The sequence below is a fragment of the Pongo pygmaeus genome, chromosome 7, assembly GCF_028885625.2.
Source record: "Pongo pygmaeus isolate AG05252 chromosome 7, NHGRI_mPonPyg2-v2.0_pri, whole genome shotgun sequence".
Lineage (NCBI taxonomy): Eukaryota > Metazoa > Chordata > Mammalia > Primates > Hominidae > Pongo > Pongo pygmaeus.
Window position 1 is genome coordinate 51,792,224 of NC_072380.2, and position 22,153 is coordinate 51,814,376.

A 22,153-nucleotide genomic window follows, 5' to 3' on the forward strand; every position below is an offset into this window, starting at 1 on the left:
TGCACTGATAGGAGGCCTTTTCAGTGGATGTCTCATCTTTCTTAGTGCCTCCAATGAGATCCAGTTCAGAAAGGTTGTAAGAAGTTAGTACATGTTTATTTTAGTGAAAACGAATTGAAATCCATGCATAGATTTCTCACCATGTACATTTTCTATGAACTTTCGGAAGACCCCCTGTACTGAATATTGCCCAAATCCTGGGAGAGATGTGGATGCGGTCCACTTCCTGTCTTCAGTTTGCCCACAGTGGAGGAGTGCACAGAGCAGGGAAAGGCAGCCCCAGAGAGAGGCATGCCCTCCAGCATGCAGCAGACTGCTGGCCCAGTCCTGGCTCCATGGGTTGCTGTGTGGGCCCAGCAAGCTGACCAACCTCCCTGAACCTTAATTTAATCCTAGGTAGCCCAATTCCACTCGCTATTATAGGACTGCTGTGCAGGGACAGTCAATTAACTTAAGAAAAGGAACCTAGCTCCAAGGTTGGCAACCGGGAATTCCAGTTGATTCCATGGGCGGACCCCCTGAGGAATTCCCAAGCTGAAGTCTCGTGGAAGATGAGGTTCAGTGTGACTAGACTGAAGCACCAATCCAATGAAGGGGAAGTCCCACCCACTCTTCCCTGTGCCTGTATAAAGGTGAGGCGGGGCGGCCGCGCCACTCATTGAAGCCGCCAGTTGGGAGAGGAGCAGAGCCAGGCCGGTGCTCCCGAAGGCAGCAAGATGTTGCGAGCCACAGCTCCCTGCTGGTTCCCACCTGCATACCCAGAAGCTAAGAAGGTGGCCGAGGAGGCGGCCCACGAGGCAAGCCGCCATTTGGGAGAGGAGCAGAGCCAGGTCGGTGTTCCCGAAGGCAGCAAGATGTTGCGAGCCACAGCTCCCTGCTGGTTCCCACCTGCATGCCCAGAAGCCAAGAAGGTGGCCGAGGAGGCGGCCCTCGAGGGAAGCCGCCAGTTGGGAGAGGAGCAGAGCCTGGCCGGTGTTCCCGAAGGCAGCAAGATGTTGCGAGCCACAGCTCCCTGCTGGTTCCCACCTGCATACCCAGAAGCTAAGAAGGTGGCCGAGGAGGCGCCCCACGAGGCAAGCCGCCATTTGGGAGTGGAGCAGAGCCAGGTCAGTGTTCCCGAAGGCAGCAAGATGTTGCGAGCCACAGCTCCCTGCTGGTTCCCACCTTCATTCCCAGAAGCCAAGAAGGTGGCCAAGGAGGCGGCCCTCGAGGCAAGCCGCCAGTTGGGAGAGGAGCAGAGCCAGGCCGGTGCTCCCGAAGGCAGCAAGATGTTGCGAGCCACAGCTCCCTGCTGGTTCCCACCTGCATACCCAGAAGCTAAGAAGGTGGCCGAGGAGGCGCCCCACGAGGCAAGCTGCCATTTGGGAGTGGAGCAGAGCCAGGTCGGTGTTCCCGAAGGCAGCAAGATGTTGCGAGCCACAGCTCCCTGCTGGTTCCCTCCTGCATACCCAGAAGCCAAGAAGGTGGCCGAGGAGGCGGCCCTCGAGGCTCCAGAATTCCCACTGCCCTCTCATCAGTCTGCCCAGAGCTTCGGGCTCTGCGTGCCCCAGATGCACAACCAGGCCTCAGCACTCGTGCACATCCGGGCGGAGCCCCAGAATAGGGGTCCGGCGGTGCCCCCAGCGTGTCCCAAGATGGCGACGGAGGCCTGGTACCTCCCCGCGCAGAGGGGGTCGGCCTGCTGCTTGCCAGCCGCCCCAAGGCTGACAGAGAGGCCCTGTGGAGTCCGCATATCAGCCCCCAGGGAGAGGAAGAGGATCGCCCACTTTCCCAGCACCTGCTTGGTCGCAGGTCGCACCGATGCCAAGAGAACCCGGGTGGCCGGCAGCAGCCAACGCTCCAATGGCTCCAGGGTCGGCACACAGCCACGGAAGACTGGTCGCAACAGACGGGGGAGGGCATGCAAGACCTCCACCACACTCAGCTCTAAGCGAATCGTCCGTCGTCCATCCTTACCGACTTGGAGGAAACCCATTATCCTCCGAAGGTCTCGCTGCCAAGTCCCCACCGTCATCTGCCGAGGCTATCTCCAACTGTTCACCAAAGAGTGTCTCAAGTTCTGCGCCTCCCAGCAGGAGGCCGAGGAGAAGGCGCTGAACGAGGAGAAGGTGGCCTACGACTGCAGCCCAAACAAGAACATGTACCTGAATGTGGTCCTGAACACCCTCAAGAGACTGAAGGGCCTGACCCCCAGCTCCATGCCGGGCCTCAGCAGGGCCGCCCTGTACAGCCGCCTCCAGGAGTTCCTGCTCACCCAGGACCAGCTCAAGGAGAACGGCTACCCCTTCCCGCACCCCGAGCGGCCCGGAGGCGCCGTCCTCTTCACTGGCCAGGGGAAGGGGCCCGGCGACTCCTCCTGCAGGGTCTGCTGCCGTTGTGGCACCGACTACCTGGTGTCCTCCTCGGGCCGCTGTCTACGCGACCAGTTGTGTTATTATCACTGGGGGCGGGTCCGCTCCAGCCAAGTGGCTGGAGGCCGGGTTAGCCAGTACACCTGCTGTGCAGCTGCTCCTGGCTCAGTGGGCTGCCAGGTGGCAAAGCAGCACGTGCGGGACGGCCGCAAGGAGAGCCTCCATGGCTTCGTGAAGACCTTCAAGAAAGAGTTTTCCACAGACGCTTATCCAGGAATCTACGCCTTGGACTGTGAGATGTGCTACACCACGCATGGCCTGGAGCTGACCCGCGTCACCGTGGTGGACGCCGACATGCAAGTGGTGTACGACACCTTCGTCAAGCCCGACAACGAGATCGTGGACTACAACACCAGGTTTTCCGGAGTGACCGAGGCCGACGTCGCCAAGACGAGCGTCACGTTGCCCGAAGTCCAAGCCATCCTGCTGAGCTTTTTCAGCGCCCAAACCATCCTCATCGGGCACAGCCTGGAGAGCGATCTGCTGGCCCTCAAGCTGATCCACAGCACCGTGGTGGACACGGCCGTACTCTTCCCGCACTACCTGGGTTTCCCCTACAAGCGTTCCCTCAGGAATCTCGCGGCCGACTACCTGGGACAGATCATCCAGGACAGCCAGGACGGCCACAACTCCAGCGAGGACGCAAACGCCTGCCTGCAGCTGGCGATGTGGAAGGTTCGACAGCGCGCCCAGATCCAGCCACGCCACCGGTCCGCCTCTCCCGCCGCCCTGGCCTGTCCTGAGCCCCAGGCCTCTTCCCAAACTGCCATCGATCCCGAGAGCTAGCCCTGTCCACCTCGCCGCAAAGCGAAAGAAACTGGAGCAGCCGGCGGCAGGAGAGGGCCAAAAGCCAAGACTAACCCCGACCCCGGACTCCCAGTCCCCCGGAGTCCCTGCCGCGGGCCGTCGTCCCTGTCCCCATCCCTCTGCCCCTCCCAGACCTCTGTCCTTCCACCAATGGGCTCCCCGAGGCCCCAGCCGCCACTCCCAGTCCCCGGAGACCCTGCCGCCGCCCCTGGCGCCTGTGCCCATCCCTCTGCCCCTCCCAGACCTCTGGCCTTCCACCACTAGCCTCCCCCAGCCCACCTGGACTTCCCCGGCCTCTGACAACAAGGCCAGCCCCCAGGCCCACCAGCCTCCTGATCGTCTTCGTTCTTGGGCCTCTTCCCCTTCTGTGGGGCTGTCTGAACCTCCCCTACCACACCGGATTTTTCCCCCGCCCCCGGGGCAGGCGCAGAATAAATGTCTGTATGAAGTTAAAAATTAAAAATAAAAAAAAAGCTAAAAACAACTGAAAGTCCTTTGCTTTTGAATGTGCGCTTACCTGGTTTTCTCTAGAGGCACCACTGTGAGGTGGCTCAAGCGCTTAGGCTCTGGAGTTAGACATCTGGGTTCCCATTCCAATTCCACCACTTACTAGCTTTGTCATATTGGACGCATAACTTTTTTGCGCTTCTACTTCTTGATCTTTCAAGTGTCATCAGAAGATAATTAGACACCCACGCAATAGCAATGGGAGATTTTAACACCCCACCGTCAACATGAAACAGATCAATGAGACAGAAAGTTGAAAAGGATATCCAGGAACTGAACTTAGCTCTGCACCAAGCAGACCGAATAGACATCTACATTAACTCTCCACCCCAAATCAACAGAATATACATTCTTCTCAGCACCACATCACACTTATTCCAAAACTGACCACATAGTTGGAAGGAAAGCACTCCTCCGCAAATGCAAAAGAACAGAAATTACAACCAACTGTCTCTCAGACCACAGGGCAGTCAAACTGGACCTCAGGATGAAGAAACTCACTCAAAACCGCTCAACTACACGGAAACGGAGCAATCTGCTCCTGAGTGACTACTGGGTACATAGCGAAATGAAGACAGAATAAAGATGTTCTTTGAAACCAATGAGAACAAAGACACAACATACCAGAATCTCTGGGATACATTGAAAGCAGTGTGTAGAGGGAAACGTAGCATTAAATGCCCACAAGAGAAAGCAGGAAAGATCTAAAATGGACACCCTCACGTCCCAATTCAAAGAACCAGGGAAGCAAGAGCAAACACCATGCCTGAATCAGTCAGTCAACTTCCAACAGGGCTCCAAGAGAGAATGAACCACCATGCCTCTTTAAATCCACGTTTCTATTTGGAATCTTCAATGAGAGATGAGACACTAAGCAGCTAGTTTTGGTGGAATGGCTGATTTTGTCAATGTTTTCGGTGTGTGAGTGTGTGTGTGTGTGTATGTATAGATAACTAAATTAAACTGATAATCTGGATGCTTACATTTCCATTCATTTAATTTGTGTATGTGAGCCCACGCACACGTATATACACACACACTAACACTTCCAGAACACTCACTTAGTGAAGAACTGGATTTCCAGTGTGTCAGACAAATTTCAGAAAGCGCTGAAGAAGGGCATTTCTGATGGATTTCACCGTTCCTGGAATTTTACTTTCCTTTATAACTTACAGTTCTTCTCTGGAGATTTAATAGATAAAAGTCTTTTGCAGTGTACGTTATTTCATTGTATTTTTATAATTTATTTCAATTGTCATTTTAAATTGACAAATAAAAATGATATATATTTATGGTGTACAACATGATGTTTCATATATGTATACATTGTGGAATGACACAAAAATCAAGCTAATTAACACATTCGTTTCCTCACATACTGATTTTATGGTGATGAGAACATGTTTCAAATCTACTCTGATAGCACATTTCAAGTATACAGTACATAGTTACCCACTGTCGTTGCCGTGCTGTTCAACATATCTCTAGAACTATTCGTATCTGAAATTTTGTATCATTAGACTAACATCTCCCAATCCCTCCCCGGCCCCTGCCTCGGGTAAGCAGCGTTCTGCTCTCTACGACTCTGAGTTCCACTTTTTTACATTGCACATAGAAGTGAGATCGTGCAGTATTTGTATTTCTGTGTTTGCTTTTTAAAACTTTATGATGTATTGATGTATTTTTTCAGACAGTGTCGGAGTCTGTCACCAAGGCTGGAGTACAGTGACACAAACACGGCTCACGATGGCCTCCACCTACCGGGGTCAAGAGATCCTCCCACTTCAGCCTCCTGAGTAGCTAGGACTACAGGCGTCCAACACCACACCTGGCTAATTTTTGTATTTTTTGTAGAGATGGTTGATCTCCAACTCCTGGGCTCAACTCTTCCTCCTCCCTTCTCCTCCCAAAGTCCTGGGATTACAGGCCTGAGCCACTGTGTCTGGCCTTTGCTTTATTTCACACAGTAGAACATCCTCTAGGCTCATTCATGTTGCTAATGATAAGATTTCTTACTTTTTCAAGGCTGAATAGGATTCTATTGGATATATGTACCTATATAGATAGATAGATGGATAGATATACTTTTATTATTATTGTTTTGGGGGGGATATGGTTTCGCTCGTGTTCCCCAGGCTGGAGTGCAGTGGCATGATTTCGGCTCACTACAACCTCTGCCTCCCAGGCTGAAGTGATTCTCCTGCCTCAGCTGAGATTAAAGGCATGTCCCATCATGTGCGGCCAATTTTGTGTTTCTAGGAGAGATGGGTTTTCACCATGTTGGCCAGGCTGGTCTCGAACTCCAACAATTCTACTTCAACTATTTATTGGATACAAATATTTATGTGTGAGAAACAAGATTTTCAAGAGTGAAAGATTTAAAAACGACTTAATTGTACATCAGTAAGAGGCTGGCTAACTAAATCAGAGTACGTTCATCCTTACAGAAGAATACTATGCAGCTAGAACAAAACCAAATGGAGGAAACTCTTCCAAATGGTAACTTGGAATGATGTTCAAGACTTATTGTAAAATAAGTTTACAGTAAGGTGTAAGGTACCTTATGGCAAAATTCTCTCAGAAATGTGTGTGTGGATTTCAAGTCATCCCAGTCCTAGAACATTGTGCTCTTTAGAGATGCCATACCTGTCTTTCCCTTTGTAATATCAAAGCAGTAATATCTTCTCTGGAGGCTTGTTGGGTGAATTTAATGGAAGAAAGTTAAGGAGGTAGCAGAACCATTGCTGTTTCCCCTCCATAGCCCTGCCACCCACTAAAGAAAGTTGGATGAGATTACTTAATGATTTCCCATTAAGTTGTATTTCCAAATATCATGATTACCATTTGAATGTAGTTGGTATGGAGCTTCGTGAGTGTGTGCTTCGTTTATTATGCATCACGTTCAGCTCCTTGTTATTTGCCTCCTAGTTATCATAGTAAAACTCTACTCCTCTACTCCGAGGAGCCCCTACCATCCATATCGTCACTTTCCGGCCCAGCACTCTTCATGCTCCTTCGTTTAAAGTATTCTACATTGGGCAAATGAATCTTGGAAGGCAAAAGCTACTGAATTTAGCGAGTTTGTGGAGGCGTTCCCACCGATCAGCAAGGTGGAGTTCCACACACCCGATGACTGCACAACTCCTATAAGGCAGCAATATGCTGCAAACCCAGACGGCCACTCTTCTCACCCCTCGTCCCTTTGCTGTTCTGGATAATGAGGTCAATAGTCACCTAGGCAACTTGCAAAACTAACTGAAATGGAGAAAGGCCTTCCGGCTGGTGACTAGCCGAGGTCCACCTGGCCCCAATAAGCTGCTGAACAAGAAGGGCTGCCAGAAATTTCCCCCTAGGGAATTTGGTGGAGACGAAGACCTGCTCACTGGACAACGGTTCCTCCCAGGATACCCCCAAGCTGAAGAAGCGGGCTCTGAGCCACCCCCTTTCACCCTCCTTTTCCCCACCCTGGCCTGGTGAAGGTGCGCGTCAGGATGTGGACTACTGAGCCCTAAAGAAACAAGTCCTTCCACTTTGACCCCACGGAGGATTGCCTGTGCGGATCTTCAACGAGTCTACCAGTGTCTAGACACGGGAGCAGTTCTGTCTGGCACAGCAGCTCCCTCAAGGAAGACAAGAGTGAGGAGAAAGGAAACTCAAGTCTGACCATTCTGTCCTGGGAGACAAGAGGAGGATCTCATCTCTCATCTTTCCAAGCAAGGCAACGAGACTTTCTCTCATCTTTCCAAGCAAGGCAAGGAGACTTTTTCTCATGAGGAAACAAAAAGAAGTTGGAAGGAACGAAACCAGCCTGGAAGGTGAATTCCTAAGGATTGCCCATTGAAACTGACAAAATGGCCCTTGTTTGACGAGAGGAATGAGCAGAGCATTGATGTGGTCAAAAAGGACTCGAGTGAGACTTTCCCAGCATGTTTCTACCAAAGCTTTGTCTAAGTTTCGCAAAACACTCTCCTAATAAGCAGATGTTTGGCTCTTCAGAAAGTCAACATGCAAAATGCCTTGAGCGTCCCATAACACTGATGCCATGATGTTGCCTTTGGTCTGCCCTCCTTTTCCTTTGACTGGACCACTGCCATCTCTTGGTAGCCATCGCTTTGATGACGCTTTGTCTTCAGGATCATATTGGCAAAGCCATGTTCCAAATTCCGGTTACAATTTGTCAAACAGGTGCCCCAGGATCGTGATCCCTCCTGTTGAAAATTTCCACTGATAGCTCTCGTCGTCACTGCAGCTGATCTGGGCACAATGGTTTTCACAGCCACTGCAGGATTCATCTTCCACATCTTCTCATCTCTTCTTGAAACAAGCCATACCTCCGTAAAGAGTTGATTTCTTTGGGCTAGTGTCCTTAGAAGCTTTTCTTCAAACATCAATGATTTCTTCATTCTTCCACCCAAGCTTCACCGTCAATTGGATGTTTGCTCTTGCTGCAATTTTAGCGGAATTCAAGTTGCACTGATAGGAGGCCTTTTCAGTGGATGTCTCATCCTTCTTAGTGCCTCCAATGAGATCCAGTTCAGAAAGGTTGTAAGAAGTTAGTACATGTTTATTTTAGTGAAAACGAATTGAAATCCATGCATAGATTTCTCACCATGTACATTTTCTATGAACTTTCGGAAGACCCCCTGTACTGAATATTGCCCAAATCCTGGGAGAGAAGTGGATGCGGTCCACTTCCTGTCTTCAGTTTGCCCACAGTGGAGGAGTGCACAGAGCAGGGAAAGGCAGCCCCAGAGAGAGGCATGCCCTCCAGCATGCAGCAGACTGCTGGCCCAGTCCTGGCTCCATGGGTTGCTGTGTGGGCCCAGCAAGCTGACCAACCTCCCTGAACCTTAATTTAATCCTAGGTAGCCCAATTCCACTCGCTATTATAGGACTGCTGTGCAGGGACAGTCAATTAACTTAAGAAAAGGAACCTAGCTCCAAGGTTGGCAACCGGGAATTCCAGTTGATTCCATGGGCGGACCCCCTGAGGAATTCCCAAGCTGAAGTCTCGTGGAAGATGAGGTTCAGTGTGACTAGACTGAAGCACCAATCCAATGAAGGGGAAGTCCCACCCACTCTGCCCTGTGCCTGTATAAAGGTGAGGCGGGGCGGCCGCGCCACTCATTGAAGCCGCCAGTTGGGAGAAGAGCAGAGCCAGGCCGGTGCTCCCGAAGGCAGCAAGATGTTGCGAGCCACAGCTCCCTGCTGGTTCCCACCTGCATACCCAGAAGCTAAGAAGGTGGCCGAGGAGGCGGCCCACGAGGCAAGCCGCCATTTGGGAGAGGAGCAGAGCCAGGTCGGTGTTCCCGAAGGCAGCAAGATGTTGCGAGCCACAGCTCCCTGCTGGTTCCCACCTGCTTGCCCAGAAGCCAAGAAGGTGGCCGAGGAGGCGGCCCTCGAGGCAAGCCGCCAGTTGGGAGAGGAGCAGAGCCAGGCCGGTGCTCCCGAAGGCAGCAAGATGTTGCGAGCCACAGCTCCCTGCTGGTTCCCACCTGCATACCCAGAAGCTAAGAAGGTGGCCGAGGAGGCGCCCCACGAGGCAAGCCGCCATTTGGGAGTGGAGCAGAGCCAGGTCGGTGTTCCCGAAGGCAGCAAGATGCTGCGAGCCACAGCTCCCTGCTGGTTCCCTCCTGCATACCCTGAAGCCAAGAAGGCGGCCGAGGAGGCGGCCCTCGAGGCTCCAGAATTCCCACTGCCCTCTCATCAGCCTGCCCAGAGCTTCGGGCTCTGCGTGCCCCAGATGCACAACCAGGCCTCAGCACTCGTGGACATCCGGGCGGAGCCCCAGAATAGGGGTCCGGCGGTGCCCCCAGCGTGGCCCAAGATGGCGACGGAGTCGTGGTACTTCCCCGCGCAGAGGGGGTCGGCCTGCTGCTTGCCAGCCGCCCCATGGCTGACAGAGAGGCCCTGTGGAGTCCGCATCTCAGCCCCCAGGGAGAGGAAGAGGATCGCCCACTTTCCCAGCCCCTGCTTGGTCGCAGGTCGCACCGATGCCAAGAGAACCCGGGTGGCCGGCAGCAGCCAACGCTCCAATGGCTCCAGGGTCGGCACACAGCCACGGAAGACTGGTCGCAACAGACGGGGGAGGGCATGCAAGACCTCCACCACACTCAGCTCTAAGCGAATCGTCCGTCGTCCATCCTTACCGACTTGGAAGAAACCCATTATCCTCCGAAGGTCTCGCTGCCAAGTCCCCACCGTCATCCGCCGAGGCTATCTCCAACTGTTCACCAAAGAGTGTCTCAAGTTCTGCGCCTCCCAGCAGGAGGCCGGGGAGAAGGCGCTGAACGAGGAGAAGGTGGCCTACGACTGCAGCCCCAACAAGAACATGTACCTGCATGTGGTCCTGAACACCCTCAAGAGACTGAAGGGCCTGACCCCCAGCTCCATGCCGGGCCTCAGCAGGGCCGCCCTGTACAGCCGCCTCCAGGAGTTCCTGCTCACCCAGGACCAGCTCAAGGAGAACGGCTACCCCTTCCCGCACCCCGAGCGGCCCGGAGGCGCCGTCCTCTTCACTGGCCAGGGGAAGGGGCCCGGCGACTCCTCCTGCAGGGTCTGCTGCCGTTGTGGCACCGACTACCTGGTGTCCTCCTCGGGCCGCTGTCTACGCGACCAGTTGTGTTATTATCACTGGGGGCGGGTCCGCTCCAGCCAAGTGGCTGGAGGCCGGGTTAGCCAGTACACCTGCTGTGCAGCTGCTCCTGGCTCAGTGGGCTGCCAGGTGGCAAAGCAGCACGTGCGGGACGGCCGCAAGGAGAGCCTCCATGGCTTCGTGAAGACCTTCAAGAAAGAGTTTTCCACAGACGCTTATCCAGGAATCTACGCCTTGGACTGTGAGATGTGCTACACCACGCATGGCCTGGAGCTGACCCGCGTCACCGTGGTGGACGCCGACATGCAAGTGGTGTACGACACCTTCGTCAAGCCCGACAACGAGATCGTGGACTACAACACCAGGTTTTCCGGAGTGACCGAGGCCGACGTCGCCAAGACGAGCGTCACGTTGCCCGAAGTCCAAGCCATCCTGCTGAGCTTTTTCAGCGCCCAAACCATCCTCATCGGGCACAGCCTGGAGAGCGATCTGCTGGCCCTCAAGCTGATCCACAGCACCGTGGTGGACACGGCCGTGCTCTTCCCGCACTACCTGGGTTTCCCCTACAAGCGTTCCCTCAGGAATCTCGCGGCCGACTACCTGGGACAGATCATCCAGGACAGCCAGGACGGCCACAACTCCAGCGAGGACGCAAACGCCTGCCTGCAGCTGGCGATGTGGAAGGTTCGACAGCGCGCCCAGATCCAGCCACGCCACCGGTCCGCCTCTCCCGCCGCCCTGGCCTGTCCTGAGCCCCAGGCCTCTTCCCAAACTGCCATCGATCCCGAGAGCTAGCCCTGTCCACCTCGCCGCAAAGCGAAAGAAACTGGAGCAGCCGGCGGCAGGAGAGGGCCAAAAGCCAAGACTAACCCCGACCCCGGACTCCCAGTCCCCCGGAGTCCCTGCCGCGGGCCGTCGTCCCTGTCCCCATCCCTCTGCCCCTCCCAGACCTCTGTCCTTCCACCAATGGGCTCCCCGAGGCCCCAGCCGCCACTCCCAGTCCCCGGAGACCCTGCCGCCGCCCCTGGCGCCTGTGCCCATCCCTCTGCCCCTCCCAGACCTCTGGCCTTCCACCACTAGCCTCCCCCAGCCCACCTGGACTTCCCCGGCCTCTGACAACAAGGCCAGCCCCCAGGCCCACCAGCCTCCTGATCGTCTTCGTTCTTGGGCCTCTTCCCCTTCTGTGGGGCTGTCTGAACCTCCCCTCCCCCACCCGATTTTTCCCCCGCCCCCGGGGCAGGCGCAGAATAAATGTCTGTATGAAGTTAAAAATTAAAAATAAAAAAAAAGCTAAAAACAACTCAAAGTCCTTTGCTTTTGAATGTGCGCTTACCTGGTTTTCTCTAGAGGCACCACTGTGAGGTGGCTCAAGCCCTTAGGCTCTGGAGTTAGACATCTGGGTTCCCATTCCAATTCCACCACTGACTAGCTTTGTCATATTGGACGCATAACTTTTTTGCGCTTCTACTTCTTGATCTTTCAAGTGTCATCAGAAGATAATTAGACACCCACACAATAGCAATGGGAGATTTTAACACCCCACCGTCAACATGAAACAGATCAACGAGACAGAAAGTTGAAAAGGATATCCAGGAACTGAACTTAGCTCTGCACCAAGCAGACCGAATAGACATCTACATTAACTCTCCACCCCAAATCAACAGAATATACATTCTTCTCAGCACCACATCACACTTATTCCAAAACTGACCACATAGTTGGAAGGAAAGCACTCCTCCGCAAATGCAAAAGAACAGAAATTACAACCAACTGTCTCTCAGACCCCAGGGCAGTCAAACTGGACCTCAGGATGAAGAAACTCACTCAAAACCGCTCAACTACACGGAAACGGAGCAATCTGCTCCTGAGTGACTACTGGGTACATAGCGAAATGAAGACAGAATAAAGATGTTCTTTGAAACCAATGAGAACCAAGACACAACATACCAGAATCTCTGGGATACATTGAAAGCAGTGTGTAGAGGGAAACGTAGCATTAAATGCCCACAAGAGAAAGCAGGAAAGATCTAAAATGGACACCCTCACGTCCCAATTCAAAGAACCAGGGAAGCAAGAGCAAACACAATGCCTGAATCAGTCAGTCAACTTCCAACAGGGCTCCAAGAGAGAATGAACCACCATGCCTCTTTAAATCCACGTTTCTATTTGGAATCTTCAATGAGAGATGAGACACTAAGCAGCTAGTTTTGGTGGAATGGCTGATTTTGTCAATGTTTTCGGTGTGTGAGTGTGTGTGTGTGTGTGTACGTATGGATAACTAAATTAAACTGATAATCTGGATGCTTACATTTCCATTCATTTAATTTGTGTATGTGAGCCCACGCACACGTATATACACACACACTAACACTTCCAGAACACTGACTTAGTGAAGAACTGGATTTCCAGTGTGTCAGACAAATTTCAGAAAGCGCTGAAGAAGGGCATTTCTGATGGATTTCACCGTTCCTGGAATTTTATTTTCCTTTATAACTTAGAGTTCTTCTCTGGAGATTTAATAGATAAAAGTCTTTTGCAGTGTACGTTATTTCATTCTATTTTTATAATTTATTTGAATTGTCATTTTAAATTGACAAATAAAAATGATATATATTTATGGTGTACAACATGATGTTTCATATATGTATACATTGTGGAATGACACAAAAATCAAGCTAATTAACACATTCGTTTCCTCACATACTGATTTTATGGTGATGAGAACATGTTTCAAATCTACTCTGATAGCACATTTCAAGTATACAGTACATAGTTACCCACTGTGGTTGCCGTGCTGTTCAACATATCTCTAGAACTATTCGTATCTGAAATTTTGTATCATTAGACTAACATCTCCCAATCCCTCCCCGGCCCCTGCCTCGGGTAAGCAGCGTTCTGCTCTCTACGACTCTGAGTTCCACTTTTTTACATTGCACATAGAAGTGAGATCGTGCAGTATTTGTATTTCTGTGTTTGCTTTTTAAAACTTTATGATGTATTGATGTATTTTTTCAGACAGTGTCGGAGTCTGTCACCAAGGCTGGAGTACAGTGACACAAACACGGCTCACCACGGCCTCCACCTCCCGGGGTCAAGAGATCCTCCCACTTCAGCCTCCTGAGTAGCTAGGACTACAGGCGTCCAACACCACACCTGGCTAATTTTTGTATTTTTGGTAGAGATGGTTGATCTCCAACTCCTGGGCTCAACTCTTCCTCCTCCCTTCTCCTCCCAAAGTCCTGGGATTACAGGCCTGAGCCACTGTGTCTGGCCTTTGCTTTATTTCACACAGTAGAACATCCTCTAGGCTCATTCATGTTGCTAATGATAAGATTTCTTTCTTTTTCAAGGCTGAATAGGATTCTATTGGATATATGTACCTATATAGATAGAGAGATAGATAGATAGACATTTATTATTATTGTTTTGGGGGGGATATGGTTTCGCTCGTGTTCCCCAGGCTGGAGTGCAGTGGCATGATTTCGGCTCACTACAACCTCTGCCTCCCAGGCTGAAGTGATTCTCCTGCCTCAGCTGAGATTAAAGGCATGTCCCATCATGTGCGGCCAATTTTGTGTTTCTAGGAGAGATGGGTTTTCACCATGTTGGCCAGGCTGGTCTCGAACTCCAACAATTCTACTTCAACTATTTATTGGATACAAATATTTATGTGTGAGAAACAAGATTTTCAAGAGTGAAAGATTTAAAAACGACTTAATTGTACATCAGTAAGAGGCTGGCTAACTAAATCAGAGTACGTTCATCCTTACAGAAGAATACTATACAGCTAGAACAAAACCAAATGGAGGAAACTCTTCCAAATGGTAACTTGGAATGATGTTCAAGACTTATTGTAAAATAAGTTTACAGTAAGGTGTAAGGTACCTTATGGCAAAATTCTCTCAGAAATGTGTGTGTGTGGATTTCAAGTCATCCCAGTCCTAGAACATTGTGCTCTTTAGAGATGCCATACCTGTCTTTCCCTTTGTAATATCAAAGCAATAATATCTTCTCTGGAGGCTTGTTGGGTGAATTGAATGGAAGAAAGTTAAGGAGGTACCAGAACCATTGCTGTTTCCCCTCCGTAGCCCTGCCACCCACTAAAGAAAGTTGGATGAGATTACTTAATGATTTCCCATTAAGTTGTATTTCCAAATATCATGATTACCATTTGAATGTAGTTGGTATGGAGCTTCGTGAGTGTGTGCTTCGTTTATTATGCATCACGTTCAGCTCCTTGTTATTTGCCTCCTAGTTATCATAGTAAAACTCTACTCCTCTACTCCGAGGAGCCCCTACCATCCGTATCGTCACTTTCCGGCCCAGCACTCTTCATGCTCGTTCGTTTAAAGCATTCTACATTGGGCAAATGAATCTTGGAAGGCAAAAGCTACTGAATTTAGCGAGTTTGTGGAGGCGTTCCCACCGATCAGCCAGGTGGAGTTCCACACACCCGATGACTGCACAGCTCCTATAAGGCAGCAATATGCTGCAAACCCAGACGGCCACTCTTCTCACCCCTCGTCCCTTTGCTGTTCTGGATAATGAGGTCAATAGTCACCTAGGCAACTTGCAAAACTAACTGAAATGGAGAAAGGCCTTCCGGCTGGTGACTAGCCGAGGTCCACCTGGCCCCAATAAGCTGCTGAACAAGAAGGGCTGCCAGAAATTTCCCCCTAGGGAATTTGGTGGAGACGAAGACCTGCTCACTGGACAACGGTTCCTCCCAGGATACCCCCAAGCTGAAGAAGCGGGCTCTGAGCCACCCCCTTTCACCCTCCTTTTCCCCACCCTGGCCTGCTGAAGGTGCGCGTCAGGATGCGGACTACTGAGCCCTAAAGAAATAAGTCCTTCCACTTTGACCCCACAGAGGATTGCCTGTGCGGATCTTCAACGAGTCTACCAGTGTCTAGACACGGGAGCAGTTCTGTCTGGCACAGCAGCTCCCTCAAGGAAGACAAGAGTGAGGAGAAAGGAAACTCAAGTCTGACCATTCTGTCCTGGGAGACAAGAGGAGGATCTCATCTCTCATCTTTCCAAGCAAGGCAACGAGACTTTCTCTCATCTTTCCAAGCAAGGCAAGGAGACTTTTTCTCATGAGGAAACAAAAAGAAGTTGGAAGGAACGAAACCAGCCTGGAAGGTGAATTCCTAAGGATTGCCCATTGAAACTGACAAAATGGCCCTTGTTTGACGAGAGGAATGAGCAGAGCATTGATGTGGTCAAAAAGGACTCGAGTGAGACTTTCCCAGCATGTTTCTACCAAAGCTTTGTCTAAGTTTCGCAAAACACTCTCCTAATAAGCAGATGTTTGGCTCTTCAGAAAGTCAACATGCAAAATGCCTTGAGCGTCCCATAACACTGATGCCATGATGTTGCCTTTGGTCTGCCCTCCTTTTCCTTTGACTGGACCACTGCCATCTCTTGGTAGCCATCGCTTTGATGACGCTTTGTCTTCAGGATCATATTGGCAAAGCCATGTTCCAAATTCCGGTTACAATTTGTCAAACAGGTGCCCCAGGATCGTGATCCCTCCTGTTGAAAATTTCCACTGATAGCTCTCGTCGTCACTGCAGCTGATCTGGGCACAATGGTTTTCACAGCCACTGCAGGATTCATCTTCCACATCTTCTCATCTCTTCTTGAAACAAGCCATACCTCCGTAAAGAGTTGATTTCTTTGGGCTAGTGTCCTTAGAAGCTTTTCTTCAAACATCAATGATTTCTTCATTCTTCCACCCAAGCTTCACCGTCAATTGGATGTTTGCTCTTGCTGCAATTTTAGCGGAATTCAAGTTGCACTGATAGGAGGCCTTTTCAGTGGATGTCTCATCCTTCTTAGTGCCTCCAATGAGATCCAGTTCAGAAAGGTTGTAAGAAGTTAGTACATGTTTATTTTAGTGAAAACGAATTGAAATCCATGCATAGATTTCTCACCATGTACATTTTCTATGAACTTTCGGAAGACCCCCTGTACTGAATATTGCCCAAATCCTGGGAGAGAAGTGGATGCGGTCCACTTCCTGTCTTCAGTTTGCCCACAGTGGAGGAGTGCACAGAGCAGGGAAAGGCAGCCCCAGAGAGAGGCATGCCCTCCAGCATGCGGCAGACTGCTGGCCCAGTCCTGGCTCCATGGGTTGCTGTGTGGGCCCAGCAAGCTGACCAACCTCCCTGAACCTTAATTTAATCCTAGGTAGCCCAATTCCACTCGCTATTATAGGACTGCTGTGCAGGGACAGTCAATTAACTTAAGAAAAGGAACCTAGCTCCAAGGTTGGCAACTGGGAATTCCAGTTGATTCCATGGGCGGACCCCCTGAGGAATTCCCAAGCTGAAGTCTCGTGGAAGATGAGGTTCAGTGTGACTAGACTGAAGCACCAATCCAATGAAGGGGAAGTCCCACCCACTCTGCCCTGTGCCTGTATAAAGGTGAGGCGGGGCGGCCGCGCCACTCATTGAAGCCGCCAGTTGGGAGAGGAGCAGAGCCAGGCCGGTGCTCCCGAAGGCAGCAAGATGTTGCGAGCCACAGCTCCCTGCTGGTTCCCACCTGCATACCCAGAAGCTAAGAAGGTGGCCGAGGAGGCGGCCCACGAGGCAAGCCGCCATTTGGGAGAGGAGCAGAGCCAGGTCGGTGTTCCCGAAGGCAGCAAGATGTTGCGAGCCACAGCTCCCTGCTGGTTCCCACCTGCATGCCCAGAAGCCAAGAAGGTGGCCGAGGAGGCGGCCCTCGAGGCAAGCCGCCAGTTGGGAGAGGAGCAGAGCCAGGCCGGTGCTCCCGAAGGCAGCAAGATGTTGCGAGCCACAGCTCCCTGCTGGTTCCCACCTGCATACCCAGAAGCTAAGAAGGTGGCCGAGGAGGCGCCCCACGAGGCAAGCCGCCATTTGGGAGTGGAGCAGAGCCAGGTCGGTGTTCCCGAAGGCAGCAAGATGTTGCGAGCCACAGCTCCCTGCTGGTTCCCTCCTGCATACCCAGAAGCCAAGAAGGTGGCCGAGGAGGCGGCCCTCGAGGCTCCAGAATTCCCACTGCCCTCTCATCAGCCTGCCCAGAGCTTCGGGCTCTGCGTGCCCCAGATGCACAACCAGGCCTCAGCACTCGTGGACATCCGGGCGGAGCCCCAGAATAGGGGTCCGGCGGTGCCCCCAGCGTGGCCCAAGATGGCGACGGAGGCGTGGTACTTCCCCGCGCAGAGGGGGTCGGCCTGCTGCTTGCCAGCCGCCCCAAGGCTGACAGAGAGGCCCTGTGGAGTCCGCATCTCAGCCCCCAGGGAGAGGAAGAGGATCGCCCACTTTCCCAGCCCCTGCTTGGTCGCAGGTCGCACCGATGCCAAGAGAACCCGGGTGGCCGGCAGCAGCCAACGCTCCAATGGCTCCAGGGTCGGCACACAGCCACGGAAGACTGGTCGCAACAGACGGGGGAGGGCATGCAAGACCTCCACCACACTCAGCTCTAAGCGAATCGTCCGTCGTCCATCCTTACCGACTTGGAAGAAACCCATTATCCTCCGAAGGTCTCGCTGCCAAGTCCCCACCGTCATCCGCCGAGGCTATCTCCAACTGTTCACCAAAGAGTGTCTCAAGTTCTGCGCCTCCCAGCAGGAGGCCGAGGAGAAGGCGCTGAACGAGGAGAAGGTGGCCTACGACTGCAGCCCCAACAAGAACATGTACCTGAATGTGGTCCTGAACACCCTCAAGAGACTGAAGGGCCTGACCCCCAGCTCCATGCCGGGCCTCAGCAGGGCCGCCCTGTACAGCCGCCTCCAGGAGTTCCTGCTCACCCAGGACCAGCTCAAGGAGAACGGCTACCCCTTCCCGCACCCCGAGCGGCCCGGAGGCGCCGTCCTCTTCACTGGCCAGGGGAAGGGGCCCGGCGACTCCTCCTGCAGGGTCTGCTGCCGTTGTGGCACCGACTACCTGGTGTCCTCCTCGGGCCGCTGTCTACGCGACCAGTTGTGTTATTATCACTGGGGGCGGGTCCGCTCCAGCCAAGTGGCTGGAGGCCGGGTTAGCCAGTACACCTGCTGTGCAGCTGCTCCTGGCTCAGTGGGCTGCCAGGTGGCGAAGCAGCACGTGCGGGACGGCCGCAAGGAGAGCCTCCATGGCTTCGTGAAGACCTTCAAGAAAGAGTTTTCCACAGACGCTTATCCAGGAATCTACGCCATGGACTGTGAGATGTGCTACACCACGCATGGCCTGGAGCTGACCCGCGTCACCGTGGTGGACGCCGACATGCAAGTGGTGTACGACACCTTCGTCAAGCCCGACAACGAGATCGTGGACTACAACACCAGGTTTTCCGGAGTGACCGAGGCCGACGTCGCCAAGACGAGCGTCACGTTGCCCGAAGTCCAAGCCATCCTGCTGAGCTTTTTCAGCGCCCAAACCATCCTCATCGGGCACAGCCTGGAGAGCGATCTGCTGGCCCTCAAGCTGATCCACAGCACCGTGGTGGACACGGCCGTGCTCTTCCCGCACTACCTGGGTTTCCCCTACAAGCGTTCCCTCAGGAATCTCGCGGCCGACTACCTGGGACAGATCATCCAGGACAGCCAGGACGGCCACAACTCCAGCGAGGACGCAAACGCCTGCCTGCAGCTGGCGATGTGGAAGGTTCGACAGCGCGCCCAGATCCAGCCACGCCACCGGTCCGCCTCTCCCGCCGCCCTGGCCTGTCCTGAGCCCCAGGCCTCTTCCCAAACTGACATCGATCCCGAGAGCTAGCCCTGTCCACCTCGCCGCAAAGCGAAAGAAACTGGAGCAGCCGGCGGCAGGAGAGGGCCAAAAGCCAAGACTAACCCCGACCCCGGACTCCCAGTCCCCCGGAGTCCCTGCCGCGGGCCGTCATCCCTGTCCCCATCCCTCTGCCCCTCCCAGACCTCTGTCCTTCCACCAATGGGCTCCCCGAGGCCCCAGCCGCCACTCCCAGTCCCCGGAGACCCTGCCGCCGCCCCTGGCGCCTATGCCCATCCCTCTGCCCCTCCCAGACCTCTGGCCTTCCACCACTAGCCTCCCCCAGCCCACCTGGACTTCCCAGGCCTCTGACAACAAGGCCAGCCCCCAGGCCCACCAGCCTCCTGATCGTCTTCGTTCTTGGGCCTCTTCCCCTTCTGTGGGGCTGTCTGAACCTCCCCTCCCCCACCCGATTTTTCCCCCGCCCCCGGGGCAGGCGCAGAATAAATGTCTGTATGAAGTTAAAAATTAAAAATAAAAAAAAAGCTAAAAACCACTGAAAGTCCTTTGCTTTTGAATGTGCGCTTACCTGGTTTTCTCTAGAGGCACCACTGTGAGGTGGCTCAAGCCCTTAGGCTCTGGAGTTAGACATCTGGGTTCCCATTCCAATTCCACCACTTACTAGCTTTGTCATATTGGACGCATAACTTTTTTGCGCTTCTACTTCTTGATCTTTCAAGTGTCATCAGAAGATAATTAGACACCCACACAATAGCAATGGGAGATTTTAACACCCCACCGTCAACATGAAACAGATCAACGAGACAGAAAGTTGAAAAGGATATCCAGGAACTGAACTTAGCTCTGCACCAAGCAGACCGAATAGACATCTACATTAACTCTCCACCCCAAATCAACAGAATATACATTCTTCTCAGCACCACATCACACTTATTCCAAAACTGACCACATAGTTGGAAGGAAAGCACTCCTCCGCAAATGCAAAAGAACAGAAATTACAACCAACTGTCTCTCAGACCACAGGGCAGTCAAACTGGACCTCAGGATGAAGAAACTCACTCAAAACCGCTCAACTACACGGAAACGGAGCAATCTGCTCCTGAGTGACTACTGGGTACATAGCGAAATGAAGACAGAATAAAGATGTTCTTTGAAACCAATGAGAACAAAGACACAACATACCAGAATCTCTGGGATACATTGAAAGCAGTGTGTAGAGGGAAACGTAGCATTAAATGCCCACAAGAGAAAGCAGGAAAGATCTAAAATGGACACCCTCACGTCCCAATTCAAAGAACCAGGGAAGCAAGAGCAAACACAATGCCTGAATCAGTCAGTCAACTTCCAACAGGGCTCCAAGAGAGATTGAACCACCATGCCTCTTTAAATCCACGTTTCTATTTGGAATCTTCAATGAGAGATGAGACACTAAGCAGCTAGTTTTGGTGGAATGGCTGATTTTGTCAATGTTTTCGGTGTGTGAGTGTGTGTGTGTGTGTGTATGTATGGATAACTAAATTAAACTGATAATCTGGATGCTTACATTTCCATTCATTTAATTTGTGTATGTGAGCCCACGCACACGTATATACACACACACTAACACTTCCAGAACACTGACTTAGTGAAGAACTGGATTTCCAGTGTGTCAGACAAATTTCAGAAAGCGCTGAAGAAGGGCATTTCTGATGGATTTCACCGTTCCTGGAATTTTATTTTCCTTTATAACTTAGAGTTCTTCTCTGGAGATTTAATAGATAAAAGTCTTTTGCAGTGTACGTTATTTCATTGTATTTTTATAATTTATTTAAATTGTCATTTTAAATTGACAAATAAAAATGATAGATATTTATGGTGTACAACATGATGTTTCATATATGTATACATTGTGGAATGACACAAAAATCAAGCTAATTAACACATTCGTTTCCTCACATACTGATTTTATGGTGATGAGAACATGTTTCAAATCTACTCTGATAGCACATTTCAAGTATACAGTACATAGTTACCCACTGTGGTTGCCGTGCTGTTCAACATATCTCTAGAACTATTCGTATCTGAAATTTTGTATCATTAGACTAACATCTCCCAATCCCTCCCCGGCCCCTGCCTCGGGTAAGCAGCGTTCTGCTCTCTACGACTCTGAGTTCCACTTTTTTACATTGCACATAGAAGTGAGATCGTGCAGTATTTGTATTTCTGTGTTTGCTTTTTAAAACTTTATGATGTATTGATGTATTTTTTCAGACAGTGTCGGAGTCTGTCACCAAGGCTGGAGTACAGTGACACAAACACGGCTCACCACGGCCTCCACCTCCCGGGGTCAAGAGATCCTCCCACTTCAGCCTCCTGAGTAGCTAGGACTACAGGCGTCCAACACCACACCTGGCTAATTTTTGTATTTTTTGTAGAGATGGTTGATCTCCAACTCCTGGGCTCAACTCTTCCTCCTCCCTTCTCCTCCCAAAGTCCTGGGATTACAGGCCTGAGCCACTGTGTCTGGCCTTTGCTTTATTTCACACAGTAGAACATCCTCTAGGCTCATTCATGTTGCTAATGATAAGATTTCTTTCTTTTTCAAGGCTGAATAGGATTCTATTGGATATATGTACCTATATAGATAGATAGATAGATAGATAGATAGACATTTATTATTATTGTTTTGGGGGGGATATGGTTTCGCTCGTGTTCCCCAGGCTGGAGTGCAGTGGCATGATTTCGGCTCACTACAACCTCTGCCTCCCAGGCTGAAGTGATTCTCCTGCCTCAGCTGAGATTAAAGGCATGTCCCATCATGTGCGGCCAATTTTGTGTTTCTAGGAGAGATGGGTTTTCACCATGTTGGCCAGGCTGGTCTCGAACTCCAACAATTCTACTTCAACTATTTATTGGATACAAATATTTATGTGTGAGAAACAAGATTTTCAAGAGTGAAAGATTTAAAAACGACTTAATTGTACATCAGTAAGAGGCTGGCTAACTAAATCAGAGTACGTTCATCCTTACAGAAGAATACTATGCAGCTAGAACAAAACCAAATGGAGGAAACTCTTCCAAATGGTAACTTGGAATGATGTTCAAGACTTATTGTAAAATAAGTTTACAGTAAGGTGTAAGGTACCTTATGGCAAAATTCTCTCAGA